The sequence below is a fragment of the Panthera pardus genome, unplaced genomic scaffold (genome assembly GCF_024362965.1).
Source record: "Panthera pardus isolate Hobbes unplaced genomic scaffold, ASM2436296v1 HiC_scaffold_11, whole genome shotgun sequence".
Classification (NCBI taxonomy): Eukaryota; Metazoa; Chordata; class Mammalia; order Carnivora; family Felidae; genus Panthera; species Panthera pardus.
In genome coordinates, this window is record NW_026526666.1 from 52139803 (window position 1) to 52154938 (window position 15136).

General features: G+C 39.9%; 1 protein-coding gene across 3 annotated transcripts in view; it reads right to left on the reverse strand.

Annotated features, from left to right (window-relative positions):
- Positions 1–15136, reverse strand: part of PDE4B (phosphodiesterase 4B) — a 525517-nt gene that overhangs the window by 43058 nt on the left and 467323 nt on the right. The gene's annotated exons all lie outside the window — the stretch shown is intronic.

Here is a 15136-nt window from a genome sequence, read left to right on the forward strand (position 1 = left end):
GCAAAAATGTGCAGACAAGAACTGAGGCGTTTTTAGTAAAACTCATTTCAAGCCAGACTTACACATCCCTTCCCTCCTTTCCCCTTCAATTTTGTTATGCTGCTTCAACAGGCAGAAGCTCCTCACTTACTGTCTACGGTGTCCAACACACCCCCTTGTCTCCTCTATTTCCTTCCAGAGGATCACTTCTTCCAACGAAGCTTTCCCTGAAGTGCCAGAACCCCCCCCATCCTCTTTCCCAGCCTCTTATCAGAGACAAGGTCCAACCATTTCCCAGCTACTTGGGCCTTACTACCTTCATGTCTTCCATATCGCATCTTGTGGTTCTCAGTAATTAAGATGCTCAGAGCCTTTTGAATTGGCCGATATGCAACATGACCATGAGATGATCTATCACATTTCTCCTTCATGAAGAGGGAAAAAAGGGATCCAATTTCCACTCTGGGCTGACAAAGGAAATACAATAATCGTAACAGCAGAAGGACTAGGAAGAAGGAGGACTCTTCAAAGATCCAGCAGTAAAGGGTTACCTCCACAGCTCATTCACTATTACCCGGAACAAGCACATCTGAGCTCCTAGACTTAGTACAGTCGTGAGATCCCAGTGACTGGCCAATGGATATGATAGGCCCTTACTCTACTGCCCTTTCTTATTCTGGTCAGCTACAATATTTTTAAGTGAAAACTTTTGTGAAGTTAGTGTTGTAGTTAGTGAGAATTTGTTCCTTTCCAGACTGTTAATCTATAGTTAAAACTCAGTTTGTGTCTCATTCTGGACCCTTCTTATCACAGGAACTAACGCAGGCTGCACAGATGTCAGAGTGGGCTAAGTATATGGGCATCAACCCCCTGCTACTTCTGGGGAAAGCCAAAGGAAAGGACCAGTGATGCTCAGGACTGGCTTCCACACTATAACTTCTGATTCTAGCACTGGATCCAGTGCTTGGTACCTACCGGATACTCAGTAAGTACTCAGAGGAATGCCCAAGCAGCCTGCAACTGTCTAGAGATTTGGATATCTAGAGATTGAATGGTGCATCTGCAGTCCTGTGGGAAGAGCAACAGCTTTGGAGTGAGACTCACACATTTAGAGTTTCTCTTCTGTTTCCTATGTGATCCTGGACCTCAATTTCCTACATCTTAAAATAAAGATGAGAATATTTATCTCTTAGTTCTTAGCAGATTATCAATGCATCGGAACACAACTATTAATGGTAATCAAAATAACCCAAAGGCCTGGCATTTGAGAGTAGGGAAGAATAGGAAGGGAGAGAGAGGAATTGTGAATTCCACAAAGGGTTTTACGGTCAGGATCAGCTACATAATTTTCAGGGTCCAGTGCAAAATGAAATTGCAGAGCCCCTTATTCAAACAGCAGGAAAAGTGCTGTTGAAGGTAGTAAAAGCATGAAGTTTTTTTTTTTTTTTCTTTCTTCTGGAGTCTCTCTCTCTGAGCTATCATGGTAGTACTTTGTTTTTTGTCTTCTGTTTAAAAAAACCTTTTATTTTAAAATAACCCTAGATTTAGGGAAAAGTTGCAAAGCTAATGTAGAGAGTTTCCACATACCACACATTTATATTTCTCTATTGTTAGCATCTTACGTTATTATGGCACATTTATCACAATTAATGAATGGCATGGTGTTTTTTATTTACTCTGTAATATTGTGTTTCCTTGGGCATGAGGATACTATGAGGAGACTGCAGACCCTCACAGGATTCCAGGCCCTACATCCTGTGACTTAGGGCAAGACAGAGCTCACAAGTCACTGGGGTACCCCTATCTGCCAGCTGCCAAACTGATGTGCTGTGCCCCAGACAGGGGCAGGCTCTGGGGAAGTCAGACACTTCCTTTCCCCACAGTACCAATGCCCCACTCCACACCAGACAGGTGGCCCCTAAGGGCATTACAAGGTCTGCACTGGGGCGTACTAGATACCCAGGGCAGGGGTGGGCAAGAGGCTCACCCCACCAAGACATGGCGTCTGTCTACCATGGTATAGCCATGCCAGCCCAGGCCAGGGATGGCTGCTACCATGTCCCATCTGAGACTTTGCAAGGCACACGTGCCCAACTCAGACCCTCTCTGCACATGCACCTAGGCCCCCTCTGGGAATGGGTGGCAAGGGGAGGGATGCTGGATGAGTCCTGGGGTGCCAGGGATCAGGGAAATAGTGGGCTGAGAGTAAGTCTAGGGGAGGCAAACAAGTGACAGAAAGAAGGTGGGACAGCATATGAGCCAAGGCTCTAAGTCACTGGAGTATACTCCATTTCCCCATCAGACTTCATTTACAAAACACAAGATCAAAAATAAAATTATCATGAGTTTCCAGGCAGCAACTATGGGGCCCTGCTGGATGTGGGGCTCTATGCCTCTTGCCCAGGTTGCATGCCCACGAAGTTGGTCATTTCCTGTCTTGCAAAAATGGCTCGGAGAAGGAACAATGCTTAATACCACAGAAGCAAGTCTCAAGGGGATAAGAGCAGGTGATGGGACCATGTATGATCATGGGGTTGACCCTATTTATCAAAAATTTCCAAAGGGAAGAGGAGCAGGGAGAACCAACCTCCTGTTCTTCCCTTCTTTCCCTCTTTCCCTCTAATAAGAGAGGCAAAGGGAGATTCACTTTCTCTTACAGGTCTGGTAGGTATTACATTCGACCCTGAGAAACAGGAAGAGAGAATGAGTAAATAATTATAGCCAATATTAATCTGGTAATAATATGTGGCATTCATAAAGCCCTCTTCTCAAAAGAGTTCCAAGCACACTACTCATGTATCCTTGCAACATGTCCGTGATAGCCACTGGAGAGGTATGATTATCTCTAAATTACCTTAAGGCACAAGCCAAGAAGTCAGAGGTTAAATTACTAGAGCAAGATTCCTGGCAAGACCATTTCTTGGTCTGTGAAATAGATTCAGCTCCATGCCGAAAATGCATGGATTCCTGAAAATGCTGATTTAAAGTGGAATCTTACCATTGGATATTTTCTATTTAAAATTGTGTAATTGCCTGTTAAATGTGGTCACTTCTTGAGTCTCCTCTTCCCTTTTCTGATGTACCTAACGCAGTCATTAGCACACGGAGGCTGTGCAATATTTACTCAGGAGAACTGGTATGGTTCTGGTCCTTTATCTTGCTTCAGTGGCTGACATAAGGCAAGTTACGTAAGATTGCTGAGACTAAATTTCTTTATCCGGAGAATGAGGGTAAAGATACTTACCCTATTCTCACAGGGGAGGTAGAATAGGAGGATACAGACAAACCAGACTGTAAACCTTTAAGTATGATGCATATTTGATAAATTTCACATTTATTATTACAGATGGGATATAGGTGCATTAGAGAAAATTAGAAAATTACGGAGAAACAAAAATTTGAAATGATAAAAATGTCACATTTTTACTAAGCTCACTATTATTAATCCTTTCGTGCATATATGTTCATGCATGTTTGTGGTGATCACACTATACAAACTGTTAACATTCATTTTTTTCAGTAATGATCTTCCCTTTTCTGTTTTAGTAATTTCCCAATTCAGCTAATATCTAGCCTACACTCTAATTTCCCAAGTTTTTTTTTTCACACAAATCTAGTAGAAATGTGTGTGTGTGTGTGTGTGTGTGTGTGTGTATGTGTGTGTGGAGAGAGAGAGAGAGAGAGAGAGATGGGTATTGGAAAAGACAGACCCAGAAGTCTGAGAAATCTCAGCGTGGCCACAAAGAGCTGGCTGGCTCCTCATAGCTGGAAAATATGGAAATAGATTTTAACAGTAATGAAGTAATGAAGTCAGTGGCCCAGCTGGTAACAAACCTCAGGTGCGCTAAAGGTTAGCTCCACACTCAGTGCAGTAAAGTGTTATTACCTCACTGGTCTCTGGAAAAAGTAGAAAGGGGCCATTTACACAACTATATCATTTAAACTTTGAAACCCTAAGTCCTATCACCCTTAACAGAGATGAGAAGTTGGCAAGTGAAAACATCACATTCCAGCCCAAATATAAATTTTCTATAAACAGCATCTCAATGCAATTTTTTATTGAGGTACGAATGACATAAAGAGCTGTGCATATGTAATGTGTACATCTTGATGAGTTTGAAGATCAGCATACACCTGTGAAACTGTCACCATAAACAACATCATTAATTTAACCATCACCTCTCAAAGTTTCCTCCCTCTGTGTGTGCGTGTGACGAGAATAGTTAACAGAAGACCTACCTTCTTAACAAATGTTTAAGTATATGATACATTATTAACTATACGCACCATGCTATCCAGTCGTCTTTAGGACTTACTTACTTTGCATATCTTAAACTATGCACCTTTCTACGAACATCTTCCCAATCCCCTTTTCCTCAGTCCATGGTAACTACCATTCTACTCTCAGCTTTTACGTTTTTTACTATGTTAGATTCCTGATATAAAGGATCATTCTAAATCAATTTTTTAAAAATTTTTTTAAACGTTTATTTATTTTTGAGACAGAGGGAGACAGAGCATGAATGGAGGAGGGTCAGAGAGAGGGAGACACAGAATCTGAAACAGGCTCCAGGCTCTGGGCGGTCAGCACAGAGCCCGACGCGGGGCTCGAACTCACGGACCGTAAGATCATGACCTGAGCCGAAGTCGGCCGCTTAACCGACTGAGCCACCCAGGTGCCCCTCTAAATCAATTTTAAGATAGCTCCATATATATCAGAAACATATCCATCAAGGGGCACCTGGGTGGCACAGTGGGCTAAGTGTCCGACTTCGGCTCAGGTCATGATCTCATGGTTCATGAATCTGAACACTGCATCGGTCTCTCTGCTGTCAGCACAGAGCCCGCTTTGGATCCTCTAGGCCCCTCTCTCTCTCTCTCTCTCTGCCCCTCCCCCACTCATTCTCTCTCTCTCTCTCTCTACCTCAAAATAAATAAATAAACTTAAAAAATGCAACATATCCATCAAGTCATTCCACTTTCTACTCAAAGAAAGCACATAGAAAAGAAATGTAAATAATCTTTTATTTAGCAGTGTCACACAATCAAACTCTTCCCAGTAGAGAAGGTGGTAGTTATTCATAAGGTTATGTAGTGGTTAAACCAATTAGAACAACTGCCACATGTAACAACAGGGATGGACCTAATAAACATAAATGTCAAGCAAAAGAAACCAGATATTGCAAAGCACATAAAAATGGGATTCAATCTAAATAATGTTCAAAAGCGGCAAAAGTGAATCTATGATATTAGAAGTCCAGATATTAGTTACTGTGGAGGGCTAGTGACTGGAAGGGACTTAAGGACAGGCTCCTCTGGGGCTGGTAATGGTCCATTTCTTGCTTTGACTACTCATTAGCTGAGTGTGTTCATTTCACGACAATTCACTGACTCCTATTCTTGTTATTTGTACACTGTTCTCCATCTTTCTGATTTTCTTATGCATGCTTTCTACAGATAATCCCCATCTAGGGAAGCCCATTTACAAAAACAAAGAACAGGATTTCTAAAAAAACAAAACAAAAACAAAAAACAAAAACCCACCACATTTCCTTTCCTTTTGTTCAACATAACTTGAATATATCTGAAAAACAGCCCCCCAAATAGGTTAGTTTTATATTGCATAGACCAGGATGCTCCTACTACCTCAAAACCCAGTGGAACCCATTGGAGTCTGACTCAGATGTTTGTAAATCTTGACTTTGCCACTCATTCACTAGGCGTGTAACCTTAGACAAGGTGAGCAGCCTGTGCCTCTGTTTCTTTACCTGTGAAACAGGAAGACAGCATAAACTAGCTGTGAGAATGAATGGAAGCGACATATGCCAAGTGTTCGGTATAGTGCTTGGCACATGTCAGGAAATTTCTTTTGCCTCCCCACCCCCTCCCAGAGTGTCGCTCCCACTGTATGACCTCAGACAGGAGTTGCCTCTTGGCTAGGTTAGAGTTTAGTGGTGTTCACTTCTAAATGTAGACCTGGCCTGATATATCATTCTGCTTTCACCAAATCTGACACACCAGGTCAGTGGACTTTCAGAAGTAGAGAATTGTACAAGAAAACTGTTTGTTCCTTTATTCATTCCACAAAATTCCATTGAGAGTCTAGTACATGCCCAGCATGATGCTAGGTGCTGGGGTTTACAACAATGAACAAGACATGGTCCACTGTATTGTATAACTGTATAAGAAACACCTTTCCCATTCTCCAAAATGGTTAGTCTGTGCAACCGGGTGCCTTAGCAGCTTCCTCCCCTCCCCTGCCCCCGCCCCAAATTTATACAGTGCCTTGGTGAAAATTAGAAAAATGTGCCCTCTTTTGGCAGACGTAGCCCTAGGGCAGAAAGCTTGGGAAGTGACGCATGGGATGAATTGATGAGCTCTCCTCATCACCTGGCTGAGTACCTTTGATCAGTACCCAAACTACACAATGACCTTATGCAATGGCCGGGTGGCACATGGATGTGGGGGCAAGCTAGCATGAAGCTTTCCCCCGTATTACTGGGCGTGCTCTGTAAAAGCAGAGCACAGAACTGAGTCACAGCAAAAATCCACACTCTTAACCTCAAAACAAAGCAAACCCTTGACATTGAAAGGAAAGTATCCTCAGACCTTCCCTAGCTCTTAATTTCTGAATACCATAATAACTTAAATAGCGTTAAATAGGCCTCTACAAAATAACTTAAAATTTTAACTTGATAGACTAATTATTACCTTTAAATACAGTTTTTGTTTTTGTAGACAAAACTTCTAAAGCAAGGCTCCACAGGGAAAAAAATATGAAAGAAGTCGTTCATCAGGAAAACTAAGAGACCACTCTTCTGATCCTTGGAAGTGAGAAGTGTGTATTAATTGGATTCTCTGTATTCAGCTTATGACTCTAGCTTTATCCACAAGCTTCTAGCCCTGTAGATGTCCTCTCTAGGTTCTTTGTGCCTTGATGTTAGCAGGCTTATTTCATTCCTCTGTTGCTCCTCACAGTGTAATAAGTGTTTGTTAAAATGCAAAATAGTTTCATACATATGGAAATCAGCCTCTCTTTATTTCAAGGTAGCAGGCTGGGGCTATTGGCCTGTTTATTTAGTGGCCTTGGTTATGATTTTTTTCCCCCTTACATTAGCAATACTTTTCATTGTATGTTTTTATGTCCGAAGGTATTTATTTTCTTTTGATGAATACTTGTAAATGAAATGTACCTGTTAGAGTGCAAGATGTCAAGAAGGCATGTTGCTTTAACCTGGAGTAAAGCATTCTTAGAACAAATCACCAAAACTGGAGGACATTTCTACATTCTGTAACAGAGTGCTTCCAAAGGCAGTTTGTAAGCCCTATGTGGCCTTTCTCTAGGCAGGATTTTGTTAATGTGTCTTTATAAATATGGAACTTTGCAATTGCACATGACAGGGATTTCACTGTGGGTGGATTCATGGAAGAAGAGGTTCACTGCCCTCAAGAGAAATAACAGTGAAAAGTAGGTCATTTTGATGCTGATTTCTTTAGCAAACTCCTCTAAGACTGCAAGTTAAAAAAAACTCCAATCACAACTAGATTTTATACATATACCTTGATAGTTTACCAAGTGCTTTCATCCCTTGCAAATCATAGTTTTCCTTGAAAAATAAATCCCATGAGATAGAAATTATTATTCTGTATTACAATTATTAAACTTTTTCCATTATGCATGTGAGGATATAGAGGCTTGGAGGTGTCCAATGATTTGCTTAAAGCCATCCTATGACAGAGAGAGAGAGATGAGAGATTGAGAGGAAGGAAGGAGGGAGAGGGAAGGGGGGCAGCCAGCAGGGAAGGAGAAAACCTAAGTTCTCTGATTCTAAATTCCATGGTATTTTTTTGCTAAGCTATGGGGCCTGTTATAAACAAATGATCCAACTTTTGCTTTCACCCAGGTGGGCTTAGACAAAACTATGTTTCTGAGATGCCAACCTCAAGCTCCATTCCCTTCTGCCCTACCTCTCACTCTTCCAATGTCCTTCCCCTCACAGAAACGTGTTCTTCAGAAGAACTCTGAGTTTGGCATTTACTTACTAATGAGTATCTGTACTCGTGTAGACAATAACACCTACCATCAATGTGAGAGTGCTCAAGGAACGCCATTACCCACCTGTGTTAGTGTTAAAGAACAGTGACACAAGGCAGTGATTAGAGACGGAGGTAAGTTGCTATCCTAATAGCAACACTATTTAGTTGCTATTTAGTTGCTACACTAAATATATGCAAGAGATATTTATGAAGGATATACAGTCGTGGTTAAAAGCTTGGTATCTGGAACCAGACCACCTGGGTTCATACAGTAAAGTTAAAGTCTCTTAGCTTCTCCATGCCTTAGTTTCCTCACCATGTAATGAGAATAATATGTATCTATATAATGGATTATAGTCTTTAATTAGTAAACTAAATGTAAAATGCTTAGGATAGTATGTGGTGTATTATAAGTACAGATAAATATTTAATTAGTAGGTTTTTAAAAAATGTCTTGTTTGAGTATAGTTGACAAACAGGGTTACATTAGTTTCAGGTGTACAACATAATGATTCTACTTCTCTATAGGCTATGTTACATTCATCACAAGGATAGCTACTGGCTATCACCATACCATGCTTTTATAGTATCATTGACAACATTCCCTATGCTGTGCCTTTTATTCTTGTAACTTATTCATTGTATAACTGGAAGCCTGTATCTCTCACTCCCCTTCACCCATTGTGGCCATTCTCCTCCTGCCCCACCCCACCCCCCACCTCCTACAACCATCAGTTTGTTCTCTGTATTTACAGGTCTGATTCTGCTTTTTGTTTGTTTGTGTATTCATTTGGTCTTTTAGATCCCACATATGAGTGACATCATACGGTATTTATCTTTCTCAGTCTGACTTATTTCATTTAGCACAATACCTTCTAGATCCATTTATGTTGTTGCAAATGGCATGACTGCATCCATTTTTATGGCTACATTTTATATATATACACACACATACATACACACACACTGATATATATATACACACCATATTAATATGTACACATACATATATACTATATGCATACATTATCATATATGTATACCTATATACATACAAATATTTATATACATACATACATATACACACATACCTATACACACACCATATTAATGAATAGATTTTCTGCATGCCTATTCTTTCATAGACTCAGCTTGAAACTCTAAGGATATAGTGGTAAATTTTATAGACACTGCTTTCGCTTATTTGAAGACTATATTCTGGCAGAAATAGACAATTATGCAAGAACTTATTTAATTACAATTGGGAGAGAAGCTAGTAAGAAGTGTAGAGTGTCCTAAGAATTTAGTGCAGGGATAACAGGAGACCAGAAAGTCTGAGAACCAGAGATGTGATAGAGAGAGTTCAGGGAAGGTGTACCTCAAAAAGTTATGAGATTCAAAGGAATAAGAATTAGGTACAAAGGAAAGAGAACATTCTAGGCAGGAGGAACATCAGGTTGTGCTCAAAGAACCGAGAGCAGTACATGTGGCAGGCACACACAGAGAGAAAAAGACTAGTATGTAGTTTAGATTAGGTCAAACAGAACAAAGGAAGGCCACGGAGGGGACTTTGGACTTTGTTCTGGAAGCAGTGGGAAATCTTTCTGGAGCCTTATCAAAGGAGTGGCTTTGCCAAATCTGCATTTTAAAAAGATCACCGTACCTACAATTTGAAGAATAAACCTAAAGGCAGGAAGGAGGCCAGTTAAATTGTATTTAAAAGCCCAGGATCTGGAGGAAGACAAATACAAGTTTGACTTCTGGCTCTGCCATTTATTTCATTAGCATTGTGAACCTGGACAAGCTACTTCACTTCTCTGTAAGACTTAATTTCCTCATCTTTCCCACAGGGATATATATTTTTCCCACCAGATTGTATGGGGATTAAACACAATATCCATATCAAAGCACTTACCGCAGTACCCAGCACCTAGTAAAGTATTCATGCCAGTTGCCAGTAGCACTTATATTGATTTTCTTGCAGTAACCTATGCAGCAGGAGGTGGTTCAAATGACACGGCAGTGGAGATGAGGCCAGGTAAATGGGCTTGAGATGCTCATGAGTTGAAATCAGATAGCCTTTAGGAGGGTGGTATTTGGTTGGTGACCAAAACTCCCAGTCACTTTGGCTTTTCAGGTCCAGAATGTGATTTTTTGTCAGTGTGATTTGACTTCATTCTGCTTATACTAGTCCAATGCCCAAGAACACATTGAGAAGTCAGGGACCAATCAATTTATAGAGAGTAATAACTTATGGGACGTTTCTCATGTCTTATGGTCATTCCACATTCCTCTACATGGGAGACCAATTTCATAATCATAAGATTCATAATCATAGGCATCATAATCATAAGATTGCTTGGTAAGCATGAAATCAGAGCAGGGGAGTTAGCTGGATGATTAGGCTGCTTCCTCAAGCCTGATATACTCAGCTCCACTACTATGGGAGACCGTAGTTGTTTCTCAAGTATTTCCATTGGTCAGAAGTGCCCTTCTCAACTTTGTTCACCTGGCTAATTTTTACTTATCTTTTAGGATTCAGCCTAGAGTCCTCTCCCCTACAAAGCTTTCTAAATATTTTAACATTGGATTAAGTTCCCTTCCCATTATTTCCAACTGACCATATTTCATTTAAATTATTTCTCTTGGTTTATCTCACCCATCAGATAACCTTCTTGAGAGAAGGGAACCTATCTTCTTGCCTGGTCTCTTATGCAGCACCGCATTTATTATCTAGTAGAAGCCCAAGAAATATTATTTGCACTGCTGACTTGCCCAATATATCAGTAGATGGGATATCAATTAACCAAAAGGAATGGGGCCTTTGCTACTAGACCGTATTGGAGAAACTATGTCAGGAATTCTTGTTCTTGGTTCTTTTTTTACTAGTCATCAAACAAATCACCTTCTTTTTGCTGATTTATTCAATGTTACCACAATTAATGGGCTCTCCATTTCTTTTGCATTCATATCTTGATTAGATTTCTAGGCTGGCTAGGTTTTTGTTTGTTTTTGTTGTTTGTTTGTTTGTTTGTTTGTTTTAAGTAGGCCCCAAGCCCAAAATGGTGCTTGAACTCATGACCCTGAGATCAAGAGTCACATGCTGTATGGGCTGAACCAACCAGGTGCCCCTAGATGGCTAGTTTTAATATTGGGGACATTCAGTCTGTCAAGGGGACTTCTGCAAAAAATCACATGTAGAATTTGTTATTTGACTCTCATTGAAGAACTGTATTCAGGCACCTTACTGCAGGCCTCTGAGCACCAAGCAATACTAGAATCCCAAATATTTTGACAACTGTCATAAGAAAGATACAAGTAAAGTTCAGAGACAGTACAGATAGATCTTAAAGACATGGGGGAAAGGGAGATCAAGAGAGATTTGGAGGCCAGGTAAAGAAGAATGGATGGAATTTTGGGAGATGAAGAAAACAAACAAGGTAAGGCAATAAACAGCATGAACGAAGGTATAAAATTAGATGCATGCCACACCATTTAGTTCTATTTGAGGATATCCAATCTACCAGTCCTATTTGGTTAGAACACTGGGTTTTAGTAAGGGAGTAGAGTGGAATAAATTTGCAAAAGTAGGGTGGTCAGGGCAATCTTGAAGTTTTTATGCTAGACTAAGGTATCTGATGTTACTCGATAGGCAATGAAGAGTTACTGAAAATTGTTCAACAGAAGAATGGCATACACGAAGTGGTTTTTAAATATCTTAACACTGTTTTACAGTTTTGCAATGCTTTGCAGTTATAAATTTCTTTCATATATATAATAAGTTATGAGAGAGGTATTATTGTCTCTGTCTTATAGAGGAAGAGACTGATGTCCAGGAAGTTTTAGTGTCTCACTCCAGATCCCATAAGTGGTAAATGCAGAACCTATAGACTTGAATCTAGGCTTTCTGACTCCAAGTTCAGTGTTCTTGCCACGAAAATGATGCTTATAAGAAAATTAATTATTGATCTGATAGCAGTAAATCATAAGAATTATAAGATGAGGTAAAGAATAAGTTCTTGATCAATTATTAGTATTGGGATTATTATTTGCAGGAAAAGTTAGGAGTTAAGAAGAAATGGGGCCCCAAATTCGGGTGTTATCGGAGGGAGTGGAAGGGTTATTTATACCTAAACTTTACCTTTACTTGTAGAATGGAAGTTGTCAAAGGAATTTCAAGAGTCAATGGAGAGTAGAAGCAAAGGGTCTTGCCATTAGGAGTAAACATGGTAGGTGGATTAGAAATTTCCCTGCCTCTCAAAACATTATTAGCCCAAATCTCTTTCAACTAACTGTTGGAAAGCCCCGTTCGCCTGGTGTTCTCTTGGGTGATGTTTCAGATCGCACAGGACCTTGGGAACTTCACCATGGGAGAATGGCACTGCATTTGACAGTCAAGTTTTACAGAGAGCAGAAAGCTTACTCCATATAGCCTTTTCCAGCTGACAAAGTACTTTCGAGTTTGCTCATTTTCTGCAAACAAAGCCATGAAAGTAATCTCCATATTTACAAATGAAAAAATTGAGGCTCATCAAGGTAAGGGGCCTTGCTTTAGGATCTGGAATTTCTGCATTGTCTAATATGGTAGTTACTAGCCATTAAGTTACTGAGCATTAAGATTGTGGCTAGTCTGATGTGATACGTTGTGGCTAGTTAGTGTGTATGTGTAACATACAAACTGGATTTTACAGACTTGTCTGGAAAAAAATGATGTAAATAAATTTTCATATTTGGTTACATGTTGAAATTATAATATTTTAGATATTATGTAAAGTACATTATTAAAACTAATTGCATCTTTCTTTTTGTGTGTTTGGTAGAAAATTTAAAACTACCTATGGGGCTTGCATTATATTTCTATTGGACAGCTCTGTTATAGATCATAACTTATAGATAGGACTTGAACACTCCAACATTCATAATTCCACAGATGCTTGTCTTAAAAGAGATAGTAATAATGATAATGATTATAGTTAATATTCATTGAGTACCAGTCACACTTTCTAAGCACTTTACATTCATGAACTAATTTTATCTTTATCAAAATTTCATGACCTGAGAATTATTTTACATATAATAGATCATTTTATTTTACAGATGAGAAACACAGAAATTCAGTAACTTTTCCAGGGTCACAGATTTAGTACAGCCAGAATTCAGACTTAGGCAGTTTACCTCTGGTGCCATTAGGAATGCCTCAGTGGCTGCCTTTGTTTGCTAAGTCCCAAGGAGACATTTGGATGGTCTTCATTTTATTTTAATCTACCGTAAATCAGGCAGTGTATGAGAGACTTTGTATATTATCTCACTTAATTTTTGCAACAATCTCATTCAGTAGTTATTATTTCTATTTTACAGGTGAGTAAACTGAGGCTCAAGAGGTTACGCAGTTTGCCCAAAGTCACACTAGATACATACTAGAAATCAGTTTCTAATCCAGCCTGAATTTAAAGCTGATACTTGATCACTATGCCAGTTTCCCGAAGGCGATTCCCAGGCTAAACCTTAAAATTCTGATATAGTCTGTCTCCAGAGCGGGCTTTGGGAAATTGTGTTCTTTTTAGAATTGGTCCAGATGACTGGTATCCTCAGCCAGGTTTGGTGCTAACCACTCTATTTGAGTCTTCCATTTTCAATATTTTTTTTTTCCTATAAGTCGTTCCAGCTCAGACTCTCCTGGGATCTGATGGGAAAATTTTTTTTTAAATTTTTTATTGTATTTTTAAAAATGTTTTAAAATATTTATTTTTGAGAGAGAGAGCATGCACGAGAGAGAGCACAAATGGGGGAGGGAGACACAGAATCTGAAGCAGGCTCCAGGCTCTGAGCTGTAAGCACAGAGGCTAACGTGGGGCTCAAACTCACAGTGAGATCATGACCTCAGCTGAAGTTGGACGCTTAAAAAGTTTTAGAGAGAAAGAAAGAGAAAAAAGAAAAGAAAAGGGAAGGAAAGGGAAGGGAAAAGAAAAGAAAAAAGAAAAGAAAAGAAAAGAAAAAGAAAAGAAAAGGAGAGGAAAGGAAAGGGGAGAAAGAAAGGGGAGAGGGGAGGGGAGGACAGGAGAGGGGAGGAGACAAGTGAAAACAGTATTTCCCTAAGGCAACCTTCAGTAGGGCTGACCATTCATTTCAGCAGGTCCCTGCTTCTTTCAAATCTGATTATCATCTACCCCCAAAAGCGGGCTGCAATGATTTAATTAAGCGGAGATAATCATAGATTTCAGAGATAAAACAGCTGGTCCTCCTGAAGACATTCTTAGAAATATCTAAGCAGCCCAGGGCTATGTCTGAAATGAGATGAACAGGAATGTGAGGAGTGCAAGGGTGGGGGGAGGGGCGGTGGGAGGAAGGACCACAGCCGGTGAGGAGCTCTCCAGGTGATTTATGGAGTTCTGGATGTGAATGAAGGCACACAACGAATAAAGTCAAGCAGCTCTTTTTGGGGTGGATTGTGTGTGTGTGTGTGTGTGTGTGTGTGTGTGTGTGGTAGGAAAGGTTAACAGTATGCCTTTTGCAGGTAGACAAGCTGTTGTTTTATGTGACAGATTCAGAACTTCTAACTAGCATGCATCAAAATATAAAATTAGGTCCCAGGTCTCATGGGAACACAAACTGACACAGTAGTGAACCAGAGTTGGATGAGAATATAGAAGAAAGAAGTCAACACTGTATGTCACAGATAGCTTGGCTTCCTTTGGCCAACTTCTCCTGATTTAGCAGTATTTCCGTTCCTCCCCTAATTTCCTCTGGTTTGTGAACTACGTCACTTCACTGAACTCAACTCCAGACTTAAGAAAAACAAAATTTTGTATTTCAGCAATGGTTGTCTTGGCATTTCTACCTCCGAAGAATTTCACTTAATTCTAACTTTTCCTTTCTACCTTTGAAAGATGGTAGCTAAATGCTCTGCTTACTCTTTCTCTGCTTCTCCTTTTCTAATGCAGTATAATGCAGTGTCTGTTTAACTGTGATTAAAGATGTCGGTGTTTGGTTTAAACCAATATTTACTAGTGAAATCCCGCCAACATAAATGTGCAGGCGAGGTAGAAAATATTGGCTTGAACCAATATCCCCCTGAACACACACATACAGACAAGGACTAGAAATGTTTTGTGTGATGCTT